The sequence below is a fragment of the Hyla sarda genome, chromosome 2, assembly GCF_029499605.1.
Source record: "Hyla sarda isolate aHylSar1 chromosome 2, aHylSar1.hap1, whole genome shotgun sequence".
Lineage (NCBI taxonomy): Eukaryota > Metazoa > Chordata > Amphibia > Anura > Hylidae > Hyla > Hyla sarda.
This window is the reverse complement of record NC_079190.1, coordinates 96,292,284-96,307,903: the sequence shown is the minus strand read 5'-3', so window position 1 is coordinate 96,307,903 and position 15,620 is coordinate 96,292,284. Positions and strand designations below refer to the sequence as shown.

General features: G+C 42.0%; 1 protein-coding gene and 1 long non-coding RNA gene across 2 annotated transcripts in view; one reads left to right on the top strand and one right to left on the bottom strand.

Moving 5' to 3' along the window:
• The window catches only part of MARCHF9 (membrane associated ring-CH-type finger 9), a 255,228-nt gene that overhangs the window by 175,529 nt on the left and 64,079 nt on the right, over positions 1 to 15,620 (bottom strand). The window lies entirely within an intron of this gene.
• Positions 6,719 to 13,131, top strand: LOC130358803 (uncharacterized). The gene is made up of 3 exons (XR_008889652.1): positions 6,719 to 6,853; positions 12,599 to 12,652; positions 12,781 to 13,131. It is a non-coding gene; the product is annotated as an uncharacterized LOC130358803 (long non-coding RNA).

Here is a 15,620-nt window from a genome sequence, read left to right as displayed (position 1 = left end):
AAATTATTTTAAAGGGGTTCTCCGGTGCTTACACATCTTATCCCCTATCCAAAGGATAGGGGATAAGATGTCTGATCGCGGGAGTCCCGACGCTGGGGACCTCCGGGATCTTGCACGCGGCACCCCGTTTGTAATCAGTCTCCGGAGCGTGTTCGCTCCGGGTCTGATTACGGGCGACTAAAGGGCCGGCGGCGTGTGATGTCACGCCTCCGCCCCCATGTGACGTCACGCTCCGCCCCTCAATGCAAGCCTATGGGAGGGGGCGTGATAGCTATTACGCCCCCTCCAGTAGGCTTGTATTGAGGCTTGCATTACTTTGCTGAACAGAAGAGTGGTGAGTCGCCGACTATTTCTTTTCTCTACTTGCATGCTTGATGGACTTTCCCTTTGTCAGTCTGAGCACCACCAGCTTCCTACAATTTAACCACTACAGAGCTACAGTAGTCCCGAGGATCAGAAGTAAGCTGTGCCGATTGTTCTCTTGTTTCTTTAATTTACAAATCTGTTTAACTTTCTGGCACCAGTTAATTTGAAAACGTTTGTGTTCCACCCCTTTAAAGTGGTACTCTGGCCCTAATACTACTTATCCCCTATCTAAAGAATAGGGGATAAGATGTCTGATCTCGGGGGTCCCGCCGCTGTTGACCCACGCGATCTCCCTGCTGCACCCGGCATTTGTTTAGAGCATCGGGTGAAGCGTCGGAGGCTCGTGACATCACGGCCACGCCCCCTCAATGCAAGTCAATGGGAGGGGGCGTGAAGCCCCATCCCATAGATTTGCACTGACGGGGCGTGACGTCACATGGGGCGGAGATCTTGTAAAGGTGAGTGCTGAATGACAGATTGCGGGGGTCCCCAGCGGCGGGACCCCCACGATCAGACATCTTATCCCTATCCTTTGGATAGGGGATAAGATGTATTAGTACCCCTTTAAATACATATACAGTAAATGTGTTTGTGCACATGGCCAAATTTAGAGAATCCTTTTAAAGGTGCTTTTTTTGATTGTCCATAAGAGCAGCTCCTGACCAATACCTTCAATGAATTCCACTGTGCGACACATGACACAATGACACCCATCACCTATCGGCCCCCATGTGATATACATATTTTTACTAGATTCCTCTGTGTGAAATACCAAAGTCTGATGTGCTGATCTACACAGTAAAATGTATGACGCACCCTGATCTGACAGGACAAAAATAAACACTTTTGCCCCCAAAGCTTTTAGAACAATCAGCAGTGTGAACATAGACTTAGGCTGGGATTACATATATCCGGTGTCCGGTGAACTCAGCCTAAATCTCAACGCAACTGCAGCCACAACTGATGACAACATGCATAGGCTGTTATCAGTTGTGTAGCATCCGGCATCTATCGTTTCTGAACGCCGGACAGGGAATTGCAGCAAGAGTCATTCCTTTGTCTGGTGCCAAACCGGCGTGTCCAAATGTGGCGTTCAACTTGTAAATGTAAATGTAAACTGTCCCATTCAAATGAATTGGATCAGTTCTAGCATCAGTTTTCCTCCGTACTGTAGAAAATGCGCCGGAGGGAAAAGATGCTGGACATATGTAACGGAGGCCTAACAAGTGGAGAAAGTTTACTCTGAGCTGTTTATTTATCAATAAAAACTTCAAAAAATACTTTTTGTCTAGCAATAGGATTCTTTCACACTGTCGTTGTGATACGGGCGTGCGACAGACGTCAGAGAACACGGGGAGAATAGCGGGAGAAAAAATACATCATGCCAGGTCTTTTTCTTCCGCTACTCCCGTAAAAGAACAACGGCACCCGACGGGCCCCTATAATAGTTCATTGGATTTGTCAGGACCCATTGTTGCCCGTTGTGCCCCGAACTGACATTAAAGGCACAAAAAAAAGTGCCTAACAGACCTTTTCCGACGGGGCACAACGGCAGTGTGAAAGGGGCCGAAACCTTACTGGCAAGTTCTGAGCTGCTATTATCTGCAACAAAATAAAAATGTTTACAATAAGAACATCCAAATGTAGCAGTCGCACTGTGGTTAATACTGTACTGTAGGACATAAATGCACTGTCTTGTTCTTTTGAGGTTTAATATTGTAGGTTTTATGTTCTTGGTAGACCTGTGTCATGTCTGTCACCCGGTTAAAAGCGTCTGCAGAGGATGGACATGTATAACATTCATCTTGTCTGGATGTTTCCTTCTTGTTTGTTTGATTCTCTGACAAATGATCCGGGACTTTGTTGTATCTTGTTCCATTAGTGTGAAAAAAATAAGGAAAACTGTGAATGATGAAGACAGGATTCTGTCTCGTATTCTAGGGAGTCTCTGTCTCATTTTGCCCATACAGAGAGATTGTTCCTATTCAGACCGCACAAAACAGAGTTGATGTGATATTAGAATAAAATCCGGATTAGGATAACTTTAGGATTATAAGAAAGTGCCACGATGGCCTGATCTTGAGGTTAGTTCCCAAACCATCAGCAGAATGAAGGCCTTGCTTTCTGGATTGCTGCAAACCCTTTACAGCAGCTCGTCCCCATGTGTGACTATGCCTGGTTCTGCATGGGAGTGTCGCAACCCATTACACCACTTCTTCCTATTTGTGTGAATTTAAAGGGGTATTCTGGTGAAAAACTCTTTTTTTTTTCATATCAACTGGCTCCAGAAAGTTAAACAGATATGTAAATTACTTCTATAAGAATAAAATCTTAATCCTACCAGTACTTATCAGCTGCTGAAGTTGAGTTGTTCTTTTCTGTCTGACAACATTGCTCTCTGCTGACATCTCTGTCTGTCTCAGGGACTGTGCAGAGTAGGAGCAAATATGCATAGCAAACCTATCCTGCTCTGGACAGTTCCTGACATGGACAGAGGAGTCAGCAGAGAGCACTGTGGTCAGACAGAAAAGAACAATTCAACTTCAGCAGCTGATAAGTACTGGTAGGATTAAGATTTTTATAATTTACAAATCTATTTCACTTTCTGGAGCCAGTTGATATGGAAAAATGTTTTTTTTCACCGGAATACCCCTTTAAGCAACTGCTACACCCTGGAAAGTAAATTAGGGGGAGAGATGTGGGGTAAGTCTTTGGCTTTAAGGCCTACCCAGTATTACTTTATTTAGAATTTCTCTTATCAGTGATAGAGTAGGGGATGTACACTGTTTACCTGTTCAAATATGTATAGACATCAATCTTCCTATATCAGTGTTTTCCAAACAGTGTGCCTCCAGCTGTTGCAAAACTACAAATCCCAGCATTGGAAAACACTGCTCTTTACGCAATACATCTACTAAAAAGCCTTAACAGATTTGAGTATATTCTCATCTTTACCCCAACTTGCTATGTATGTATAGTAGCTGTACTGTGTAATGTAGATATGCTCCATGTGGATACATATTCTCCCATTCATATATTGGCTTTAATTTGTTTATATTTTGACAAAAACTATTTTAAAGTCTTGGGTGTACTGTATCTGGTTTTAAAGAGGTGCTAAATCCATAGTCCATTCTTTCCCTCTCACCAACCTATTTCAATCTCTAAATATCATCCATTAGCTTTATAGAGCTGTTTCCCAGTCACCTACATCCAGGCAGTGAGGAAAATACGTCATTTAGCCATCCACTGTGTCTCCGTCCAAGTTCCTCTCTGAGAGCAGCCCCCACGCTCCTTAGAGACACGAAGACTGGTGTGAATTTTCAATGGTTTTAGAGCACAAATGTTGTGGCGAAAAGTGCAGATGTGCACCAAATTTATCAAATGTCACACAAACTTACATTTTGAGGACGCTGAATCAAACAAATGTTTGCTCCATTTTATGCAATCAAAAAGTCACAGAGTAACTGGTGTCCATGGGACAATTGTATCAAATGTCACACGGACCTTAATACAATAGTCGCATAGAGTTCTATAGGGCAGGGTTGACTTGCCCTGTGATTACTTCTAAGTCTGGCCCGTGTGACATTTCACAAAAAGTCGCCTATAATAAATCAGTGTCCACTGCACAAAGTGGTCTAAATAAGAACATTTTATGATAATGAAATGTTCTAAATGAAATGTCACAGAAAATGTTGCACAGGGCCAGCCTGCGACTTTTTATGCAACATATTTAGAAGAAAAAGAGCAGTCTACATGGTTTGATAAATTCCGCGCTCAGACCTCATGGTTTCTGCCCTGCACTGATTAGTCATGCTTCCTTTATTGATTGAAACTGGGAGGTATGTGCAGCCTCAGCCAATCACACACCGAATCTCTCTGCTCACACAGTTAGGAGGGTGGGGGCTACTCTCAGAGAGGGAGATGGACACAATGGGAGAGGAGCAGTAATGGCTGCCAGGAAATGTAGTATTCATGCTGAAGGTGAAGGAAAGAATGTAAAAGAATATTAAGCAGCCATAGAAGACCACAGGAACCATGCATATCAGGCAGGATCATTTACAGGGAATGCATAAACTCCTTATGTCCTGCACGTTATTTAACTATTATTGTGTGGATGTTACAGCATCTAGGATTGGATGACGAGAGGGGGCCAGTACTGATGATGTAAGATTGGGTGATTATAAATACCCCCGTCGGCCATTACTGTTAGCCATAGCCATAACAGCCTTACGGTGCAACATGTCGGGGAAAACATGACAGTAACTTTTTCACATCAATGTGACAAAGTGCTAATATGGTGTACTGTAATGCCGTCTATCTGTTATATAACAGGGAAGTCCCTGTATTGATAATACTTTACATGCACTCTGCCACTCTATTGGTTTTATTTCTTTCTTTTAGGGAACTTTTTAAGAATATTACAATAAAGGTAAAATTTTAGGGGAATGTAACCTACAGCCCTGGGGTTTGGCTTTGATTTAAAGGGAATATATCAAGGTAGTGTGGTGGCTTTGGGGCTTTTATTTTATATGTCCCACCCTGGAGCACCCCTTTTAAGTCTTGTTTGCATGAAAAAAAAAATTTGCTACAGACCTATACTATTTTGTATATTCTGCTGTTACTTTTCATATGTTTTTACAGGGAAATTTTTGCGAGAGTAACACTGGTTGCACATTCTTTTATTTTATTTTTTTAACTATATATAAGCAGTAACATACTCGCCAACAGTCCCAATTTTGCCAGCACAGTCCCTTAAACTTGATAGAATCTCTACAAAAAATAGTGCAGCTCACAACTAAAACAAACAAAGTTAACTAAAGGGGACACCTACACCCAAAGTGTCTATAAACTTCTGTAAAAAGACAAAAAGAAAAATCTTAGTCCTTATAAATAGGGATTTTATACACAACATATCAATGTTCCCTTAAACTGGGTCGCAAAAGAGATGGGGATATGGAGCACCATACCCAACTTTTCGCAGTGGAGCTGTATTTATTATTTGCGCAAATTAAATTTAGAATTTTTTTTTTTTTTTTTTGCGCAAAGCCTACTTCTTTTGCGCAAACACACACCACCTAATAGGACACATACAAAATGCCAGAGCACAAAGCTTAAACCTACTATATCTCGCAGCTCACTAGTTTCTATAATTGAACTAAATTTATCAAGTCCTGTGCGCCTTTTTGGTAAATTTTGGGTAACTGTGCAAACAATACACCAAGCAAACAGGGGTAAAATCTTTACTACCTTACACCAACATTGATAAATCTCCCCCGATGTGTCTGCAACTAGATGTGTAGGAACAGAGAACAGTGGGAGCCACAGATAAGCTGTGAGGAATCCCGACAGAGCAAGGAAGAGGAAGAACGCACAAAAGAGACAGCGAAGAAATAGTATAGAAGACATAATACAAATTATGACTGAACAGCCACATAGCAGTAGAATATGCATTCTCCGGTACAGGGTCACATAAAGGAGCACGCAACAAGAGGTAGAAGCTGTGATAAAATCTCTTGTCGGACCTAGTCAATTTTTTCTACTTAAAGTAAGAAGCAAGGTCTTGAGCGGAGGGATCAGCAATAAGTCCCTTTACTTTCAGACCAAGAAATAAGCTAATGGTGACAAACAGGCAGGAGATAGTGGCAGTATATAGTATATGAAGTCTGTTTTATGTGACTTGTAATATGTGTTTATACATGAGGAAATAAAAACCCAAATGCGATCCCTAAAGTTCATTTAGGAAATGCATAAATAGCGCTGTGATCATATATTATAAGCAGAATCGTTTCCCATGGCTGCAAGAAGGAGTGTTAGAAAAATAACAGGACAGAAAGGTAAAATTCATTATCTGCATATACAAATTGTATTCCAACAAATTCACAGGGTAACATCTTTGTGTCTCCTGGATTCTGGGCCTATATCCTTCTGCCTCAGGAATTTCCTCCTGCATCTTAGACTGGGTTCACATAACGTTTTCAGCCATATGTGGACCACGGTTTTAGGTCCGGTGAAAAACCGCATACGGGGCAAAAATGAGCCGACCGGAGTCAGCGTTTCACTCCGGTCGGCTCATTGAAATGAGTTACATACGGGCGGTATACGTCAGGGATACGGGAGCACCCGGTTTTAGCTCCCCCCAGCCGTGTGCGGTCCCGTATGGCTGAAAACATGGTGTGAACCGAGCCTTACTGAAAGATCTTGGCCTAGATTTATCAAACTGTGTGAGAAAAAAAATAGAGGGATTTTCCAGAGCGACCAATCACAAGCTCTGGTAAAGTGAAACCTGATCAGTGATTGGCTGCTAAGGGAAAATCACTCTATTTTTTTCTCTCACACAGTTTGATAAATCTAGGCCAACTTGTGAAATGGGACATGGACATCTACAGTAATTCTGTTCCCCGTATCAGTGGAAGAATTACACGATACCACATAGGAGGGGAGTATGGCAGCCACTTATAGTTGGTGTGTGAACGGCACTGTATACGGGGTACGTGGCTGTACTGTGTATACAAGTTCATGAGGCTATAACATATCTGGGAAGGCATGTGGCTTTACTGTATATGGGTAGCATATGACTGACACATCTGGAGGTATACATCTGACACTTACAAGCCTGCACTGCATATGAGGGCATCTGGTAGGCAGCAGAGATTTAGCTTCTCTGTGAGAGTAAGTACATTACAAATATAGAGGCATGTTGCAAGTACTGGAGAGGGATGTAGCAGTCACTTTGAAGTCCTGTGGCTATCACAGTTTTGGTGAGGGAATAGAAATATAGTTGTATGAGTATCTATGACCAGGTCCGCCATCAGGTCTGTATTAGCGGTACTGCCTCAGGGGCATGGGCCAAACAGAACATAAAAAGAAGCCCTGCAGATGGCTTTGCCTCCTTCCTCTGCACTGCCTGAAGTAGGGATCGACCGATATCGATTTTTTTTTTAGGGCCGATACCGATAATCTGTGGAGGTTAGGGCGGATAGCCGATGACTTATACCGATATTCCGGTATAAGTTATCGGCTATTTCTCCACACACACCCCCCCCCCCGGCCCCAAAGAAGCTGCTGCAGATCATTGATTTAAAGCGGCCGCTTTATCGGATTATCGGCAAGGTAATTGCCAATAACGTCCAAAATCGTGAATATCGGACGATAATATCGTCCAAACCGATAATCGGTCGATCCCTAGTCTGAAGGCCTAGACGGTTCGGTAGTATGGAAATTTCTGATGGCGGTCCTCTCTGTGGCATCTGCCGTCTCAGATCTACTCCCTGGAGACGGCATTGCTACAGAGGTACCGCCGTCTTTTTTTTCCATCTGAAATCTGGAAGGTATGGTGTATGTTGTAAAAGTCTACGGGGGAGATTTATCAAAACCTGTGCAGAGGAAAAGTTGCTGTGTTGCCCATAGCAACCAATCAGATTTCTTCTTTCATTTTTCACAAGGCCTCTACAAAATGAAAGTAACAATCTGATTGGTTGCTATGGGCAACTGGGCAACTTTTCCTCTGCACAGGTTTTGATAAATCTCCCCCTATGTCACTAAAGGGAGGTATTATTTTCGTAACATTACATCTTCTATTCTAAATACCAGAAATAACTGCATAGAACTGGATACCCAGTGTCCTAAATAGAGTTCATAGGGTCCTATAGCAAAACAAGACAGACCCCCCACCAACTAGAAACAAGAAACAGAAGCATAAATAACAATAAAGGCTATGGATAAGAAAAACTCACAATATTGTGCTAACTTAGCAGGAAGTCATTAACTTGTTACTTTGTATAAAAAAGCTACATTGTTCTCACATGAGTGGGCATTTCAACATACGGGTCGTATAGAAGATGCTATGGCTGCGACAGCTATTGTTACACCCATGCCCAGTGGTTTCTCAGAATCGCCCCTTTCATAAAGAAAATGAGGCTGTGATAATAGACATCCTGTGTATTAGACAACAGTGCTTTATAGAAGCTTACACTGAAGGAATCAATATATTTTATCTGCAGTAGTAAGGTTTGCAACAAGCACATTTCCATTTTACATCAACGTGCAACCTTGGCAGCATTAAACCCTGAGAGCAGTGGTGAAGCGGCTGAGGGAGAACTAGAGATTGTGTTCTTGTATTTCAGAAATGATATTACTGTTTACCCTCTATTCACTACTAAATAACCCTTTCTCGCCTAGCAGCGGCGGTGAAGTCAGAAGGACAGATTTGTTTGTTTGTGCCGGTTTCGGATAAGATCCAAGGACAGCTGGTGAACTGGCCTTCCACCGGCTACAAGCAGATGTTTTCCGAAACCTGTGCAACAGACAGAAGAAAACCAACACGCAGGAGCTGGGAATATAAAGCGCAAACGTTTAATCACCAGAACCCTGTGCCGGAGGCTCTTCCTAATGCACTAGAGTTGCCACCTGGCCGGTATTTTACGGACACAGCCGGTATTTTGGCCACATTGCCAGTATTTTTATATTAAAAATACCTCAATGCAAAAGCCGGTATTTATCCAACCAATCCTCCAACTCCTGGATTGTTGCACAATATACTATACCAGTGTTTCCCAACCAGAGAGCCTCCAGCTGTCGTAAAACTACAACTCCCAGCATGCCCGGACAGCCGTTGGCTGTCCGGGCATGCTGGGAGTTGTAGTTTTGCAACAGCTGGAGACACCCCTGGATGAGAAACACTGACCTATACTGTAAAGTCCAATATGCTGGGAGATGTAGTTTTCGTTTGGGGCAGCTGCTGTATCAGGGCATGCTGGGTGTTGTAGTTTGTAAGTCTACGTTCACATCACGACTTGAGTACACGATTTTTATAGCTTAAATGGTACCTCTCATCAAAAAAACTTTTGATATATTATAGATTAATGTATGCAGAATAACTTTCCAATTGCATGTTATTAAAAAATATGCTTCTTTCTATTTAATTTTCCACTTTGAAGAAATGACCACTAGGGGGTCTCCCTACCAGTCCTGGGAGCAAGCATTTCAGACTCATGCTGGAGTCCTAAACACTACGAGCTGCCAGTCTGCTTTGTTCACAAAGGAGAACACTCAAAGCTGCCAGCCTGCTTTGTTCACAGCCTGTTTGGCTGTGACCAAAGCAGGCTGGCAGCTCTGAGTGTTTAGGACTCCAGCATGAGTCAGAAATGCTTGCTGACAGGACTGATCGGGAAAAATACAATAGAAAGAAGCATATTTTTCATTAACATGCTATTGGAAAGTTATTCAACATTCATTAATCTAAAATATATCAAAAGTTTATTTGATGAGAGGTACACTTTAAAATCGTTTGAAATCGTATATAAAGTTGGATCCATTGACCTCCATAAAAAAAATCGGATCCATTGCAGACATCCGATTTGATCCACATGGTCAACCCCCGATTTCAGACCCGAACAAAAATCGTGTGAAATCGGATGCGGATCAAATCGGATTTTTTTTTTTTTATGGAGGTCAATGGATCCGACTTTATATACGATTTCATACTATTTTAAGCTATAAAAATCGTGTACTCAAGTTTGATGGAGAAATCGTGAACGCAGCCTAACTAACTGAACTCCAGAGTTTAATTTAAAAAAATGCAATCAAAAAGTCACATCAAAACAAAAAATGGTACTTAAAAAAAACCACAGATCAGGGCAAAAAAAATGAGCCCTCAAAAAGGCCTTTATTAGAAGAAATAAAAAAAAGTTATGGGGGTCAGAATAGGACAAAATTCCCCCCCCCCCCCCCCCCCGCATATGTGTATCCTGTGATGTCACGCATGTATAATTAACTGTGCAAATTAGCATGGCCGGTATTTTTTTTTGCAAGAAAGTTGGCAACCCTATAATGCACCATTATGTTTAGAGATGAGCGAACTTACAGTAAATTCGATTCGTCACGAACTTCTCGGCTCGGCGGTTGCCGACTTTTCCTGCATAAATTAGTTCAGCTTTCCGGTGCTCCGGTGGCTGGAAAAGGTGGATACAGTCCTAGGAAAGAGTCTCCTAGGACTGTATCCACCTTTTGCACCTGAAAGCTGAACTAATTTATGCAGGAAAAGTCATCAACTGCCGAGCCGAGAAGTTCGTGACGAATCGAATTTACTGTAAGTTCGCTCATCTCTAATTATGTTATTTGTCCATTATTTCTACATTCAACGGACATAATGGAGAAATCCGGCATATGCCTGTGATGCTGACAGCAGCAAATAAACAATACTTGAATATTCCAGATTCATTTAGGAAATGGCTCTTAATTTGTAGAGTCCCCGATGTTGTGCTCAAGCAGGTGACAATTACGGAGGTAAAAATACCATGAGGTGGAAATCAGGCAGCCTACTAAAAGCCCCGTAAAGCTGTAATTTCCTCATTAAAATGTTCATTTCAATGGCTTTCAATATATATGATTAGTTTGCAACTGTAAAATCATCTGGTACCTGCAGCCACTGTTAACCCCTTGTTGCTACTCATGCATTCTAGTGATAGGAAGATAGAACCAACATGAACCATGCAGTGATATAGGATTGGATTTACTTACTATGTGCAATTGATACTGTGCTGATTCCATAGAGCTGTACAGATAATAGACCTTACATATCTGTCCATGCAAGACACAAACTCTAGGGTTACATTTTTATAGGAAACCAATTATAGAGGTAGTCTGACAATAGAGAATGTTTTACAATGACGTAGGGGTGCTTGTAAAATACAAAACAAAGCATACTCAGCATCCCTGATGCCCCACAGCTGCCGTTCTGGCGGTTCTCAGTTTCCAATGCTCATTGCTGTTTTCTGCTTCGTCTGATGTGTCAGCCCTCCAAGAAATGCAGTGACTCAACTTAGCCAATAATTGAGAAAATGCCCACTCAGCTAGGCCCACTCAATGGCGGGTCGGTGAATGACCAAGTGGGCATGACTTGGAGGGAACATACATCAAAGGAAGCAGTGGGGACTGAGAACCATCAGAACAGCAGCTGCGGGGGATCGAGGCATGCGAGTATGCTTTCTCTTTTGTTTTGAAAACACCCATACTCCATTGTAAAACATTTACTATCATTAAAATACCCCCTCAATCAAAATCTGTATGAAGCATAAAAAACACATTTGAGGAAAAATTCTAGACCTGGCCATTAACCTCATTCTCATTTACTAATGTGCATACACCGCGCACTTACATCGGAATATTCTTAGAAAACAAATACGGCAGCATGCCCATAGCCTTCAACAGACCAAAGGTAGGCTACTTGTGACCAAGTCTGATCAGCTTTATGACAGTACCCTTTTTATTCTGCCCTACTCTGTCCCACAAATAAAACATATACCAGCCTAGTTAGGTCCATTGAAGCCTGTGGGTATGCCAGGGTGTATGTTTGAATATTTTTGCTCCTGGTATTCCAAGGTATTCACGTGCATACAAACAAGAATAAGCATTCAGCCAAAAGCTGCCTTTTCCCAACTCCACATTCACAAGTTTATACTACATCTCGACTGCACGGCAAGTATTGATATGGAGGAACTTCCAGCTTTATTTCTCCCAGCAAGACATGGGGTCAGCTGGACTAAAACTATAAAATTCTTATTGGAAGTGATTCCACCCAAACTACTAGCATCTGCCAGCTGAAATTTCCATAATATATATTCTGCAATACAAAAATGGGAAGAAAAATCTGCAGATTTAAAGGGGTACTCCGCTGGAAAAAAATTTTTTAAATCAACTGGTGCCATAAAGTTAAACAGATTTGTAAATTACTTCTATGTAAAAATCTTAATCTTTCCAGTATTTATCAGCTGCTGTATACTACAGAGGAAATACTTTTCTTTTTGAATTTCCTTTCTGTCTGACCACAGTGCTCTCTGCTGACACCTCTGTCCATGTCAGGAACTGTCGAGAGCAGGATAGGTTTGCTATGGGGATTTGCTCCTGCTCTGGACAGTTCCTAAAATGGACAGAGGTGTCAGCAGAGAGCACTGTGGTCAGACAGAAAGGAAATAGCCATATAGCTTGAAAGAAAAAAACCCGGTTCAGTCAGCAGACAACCGCCATCATACAGTCAGTACATTTTATTCTAATAATCCAGTTGTTCTGCCTATACCACCTTTAAAACATGTTATATATAAATTGAAAGAAAATTAACATAAGCTCAAGAAAAACGTTGTCAGATCGTAAATGAAATGACCTAAATATGTGTGAATGTCAAATATGAATCATGGGTCACATGTATTGAAGTCTGTCTTTCTTGTATCTGTTCCAGAGACTTGGAGTCAAATAAGAGGTCCCCGAAAGCTGCGATATTCTCACCACACCGGTAAAAGAGGAAGAGAAGGCTCTGTCGACTTTGCCTTTAGAGAATAAGAAATTAGATCAGTCCTGTCTCTCTGTCTGTGGATAACAAACTCTTCATCTTTTATGTTTGTCATTGTTTCTTTGTTATAGAAATGAAATATGTTCTGTATATCCTGAGACTTGAATTACTGCCATCTCCTTAGGGATGAATTTTGATCTCACTACATCCAATCCCACAATGAAGCAAAGAGAAGGCAAAAGCACGAGAAGGAGTCTATACGCCATTCTGGAAGTCATCGTGATTTAAAGGGCAATATATTCATTAATTAACATCTGCAGAAAATAGTCAAAGTTAAACCATAGCAAAAGCCCGAGCGATGCTCCGCCGGGGATTTGGGCAGCATGTGACAACTCTATACAATGTAGAGCCTGGGCACATTTACTGCAGAACGTGGAGTGGTTGTGGATTTAGATTTTCCATTAAAGTCATTACTGTAGACAGGCTCATTTCCCTGCATTTCTGTCTAATGCGTCTTACTCTGATGTCAATAATTCATGGAACACTGAATGTGAACTCTTGCATTTAATAGGGTTGTTGCACAACAATCGTTCTGTTACTTTCTGACCTGTCAAGTTGACAGGTCATATACACTGATCAGCCATAACATTAAAGGGAACCTGTCACCATGCTTACACTCTCCTCTTTGGGGACAGCATGACGTAGTGACACAGGTGTGTGGGCTATGGTTGACCATTTATATGAAATTAACAGTGTTTTATTTGCAGCGCCATATAAGTGCCGAGAAGTAAGAATCTGGCGTATTACCATATTGTCCTCCTGATGCTGACTGACAGCTTTTTCTCTATACACAGCAATAGATATATCTAGTTGTACAGATGATAAAAACTATGACTTGTGAATAAGAACTGATCTTTCATTCAACTTGTCTAGGTGACATCTTTGGATTGATGACATTTTCTTAACACAGTTACAACCATATTACCAAACACATTAGCCTGGTGGCATGCATGGGCAACTATAAGGCCCTGTTCGCACTACAGAAATTCCATAAGGAAGTTCCATTTAATTCTGCTTGAAGCAGCCACTTATTGAATTGGTGCATAAAGGGTACTTTGCCCCCAGACATAAAGCATAGGAGGGGGTCCGGCCGCTTCTTTAGCCCGGAACTCCAGTAATCCGAACGCATGAAGCAAACTCCGCTCTGTGCTGGATTACGAGAGACCACAGCCGTAACGTCCCCTCCATATATCTCCCATAGATATTAATGGAGGAGGCGTGACAACCACGGTCACCAAAGTCTAGCACAGCGAGCGTGCTGAACATAAATGTTCAGAACCCCATAGTGCTGGGACTTTCTGTGCGGACATTCCACTGACAGCAGAGCATTGGAAGACCATGCCTGCACTTGGACCACTCTGCAATGCGCCATCCTTGCGGAATCCGAAGAAAGAACAGATGTAAGAAAGAATAGATGTCATGTCAGAATTGGAATATCTGCGGTAAAAATATCTGGCACAGAAATTCTGCCACGTGAACAGTGCAGAAGAATCCCATTGCACATGAAAATTCCACCGTGTGAACATGGCCTATGCGTTTTCTTATTCACTACAAAGCAGTCCAGGACTTCTCCAGTAGATACCACCGGAAGTTTCTGTACTATGCAAGTGGAATTCCAGGCAGGATTTCCATGGTGTGAACGGGGCATTAAGGTTTCCATGGTTTTTACTAAACTCACAAAAGAAAGTCCCCAGCACAGGAGTAAGCAGGCCCATGCACACTACATAGTTTTTGCCCAGAGTAATTCCAGAAAATAATTTGGTGCTAAGACTGCCCCATTCCAATTCCCTCCTCCCCCAGACATGAACTGCCGCCATTGACAGCAATGCAGTTCCAGGCACAATTCTGCCAGAAGAATGAACATAATTGTTCTTTCGAGGAAGTCCAGAATTAAAAATAATGCTTAAGACATTCCGCAGTGTGCACAATGCAGTAGAACCTCATTGAAAACTATTTTTCTAGATGACAAAAATTCCATAGTGTGCATGGGCCCTAACTGGCAGCCAATCTAGTCAATAATATATCTAGTGGAATAGGTTATACAGGAAGCTGGTTTGTCACAATGCAGCAAAATCAAAAAATATCATTGTGAAACTGAACATAACTTTCAGTGTTTCCTTGAGGAAGATATATACTATATGGACAAAAGTAATGGACACCTACTTATTACTCCTACAGAAGCTTTTTACATCCCATTACTAAAGCCATTTATTATAGCCTCAAACATGAGATTTTGGAGGTGTCTAGGGAAATGTTTCCCCATTCATCCAGAGGAGCATTTGTAAGATCAGACAGTGATGACTCTGAGAGGACTCTGCTCACAATCTCCATTCTAGTTTATCCCAAAAGTGTTTGATGGGTTGAGGTCAGGGCTCTGTGTGGGCCGGTCAAGTTCTTCCACATAAGACTTATTTCCAAAGTGTTTTGATATGCCAAGACATTAAAATGTACCTGTCATTAGCAAAAACCTTTTATTCAATGTAGAAAATAACATTATATGTAATATACATAGGTAAAAAAATGTATACATTTTTGTCCCTGCAGCTATTGCCTGTGTGCCTCTGTGTGGAGCCCAAATACAGGAAGTGAGGGTGGACAAGCAGGGCTCTGTGCACTGAGGACAAGCAGGGCTCTGTACACTGAGGACAATCAGGGCTTTGTGCACTGAGGACAAGCAGGGCTCTGTACACTGAGGACAATCTCTGCGCAGTGAGGACAAGCAGGGCTCTGTACACTGAGGACAAGCAGGGCTCTGTACACTGAGGACAAGCAGGGCTCTGTACACTGAGGACAAGCAGGGCTCTGCAGGATGATTGGCAAGCCAGGAGCCTCTGTGCACAGAGCCCCGCCCACACTTCCTGTATTTTGTTTCTGCACAAAGACATACAGGCAATAGCTGCAAGAAATATAC